At 36.2% G+C, this 704-nt stretch overlaps 1 long non-coding RNA gene across 1 annotated transcript; it reads left to right on the forward strand.

The window, feature by feature from the left end:
- Positions 1-6: 6 nt before the first annotated feature.
- On the forward strand, positions 7-695 carry LOC110034435. Its single transcript, XR_002295058.1, has 3 exons — positions 7-179; positions 371-440; positions 522-695. It is a non-coding gene; the product is annotated as an uncharacterized LOC110034435 (long non-coding RNA).
- The last annotated feature ends 9 nt before the right edge of the window (positions 696-704 follow it).

Below are 704 nucleotides of genomic sequence, written 5' to 3' on the forward strand. Positions count from 1 at the left end.
GATTTTTCCCCGATAAATTCGCTTTCAGCACTAAATCGAAGAATTGCAAGCAATTTCAGTCTATTATTTCAAGTTTTTTCTTTCGGCGGAAACCATTTTAACTTTTCTTTTGGGGTTAAATCCAGATAAGGAATCACGAGATTGCGATCGGGGAGCTAGACAGTCTCTCGGCCTCCCGTGTAATTTCCTAACCCTAGAATTCAATTTTTTCTTTTCTTTTTTTGAATAATTGTATACTATGGAAACAAATTCACAAAAACCGATTCTTCAAATTTAAATTTAACAGTGTCGATTACCAATTTCCCATCTGTTCTCTCCTCGTCTCGGCATGAAACAGTTTCCTAACTGGTCTCTGGATTCTTATTTTCAGGCTGTATATCACAAAATCGGCAATATTTACTTCCGCAGGAGCATTGAGGATGCAAAAGCATTGGAGGAAAGTATGTTTATGACTTCTCCATTTACAGTATGATTACAGGCTTGACTTTTTTTTCCTCTGATATCTTAGTTCATATTGGCAGAGAAACTTGTGGCAAGCAAGGCTCGGTTACAGAAGCTTGATGCAGCAGAATTAGGTAAGAGAATTAGATGATTTTTTTCCCCTGAATGTTGAATAGTGTTTATAGTGTAAGATGAATGTGATGGGAAGAACATAATGCATGAGAATTGGTGTGATTTAGGGAGAATAAAAGCATTATTTTTAC

This window comes from Phalaenopsis equestris, unplaced genomic scaffold (genome assembly GCF_001263595.1).
Source record: "Phalaenopsis equestris unplaced genomic scaffold, ASM126359v1 Scaffold187260, whole genome shotgun sequence".
NCBI classification, from domain to species: Eukaryota; Viridiplantae; Streptophyta; class Magnoliopsida; order Asparagales; family Orchidaceae; genus Phalaenopsis; species Phalaenopsis equestris.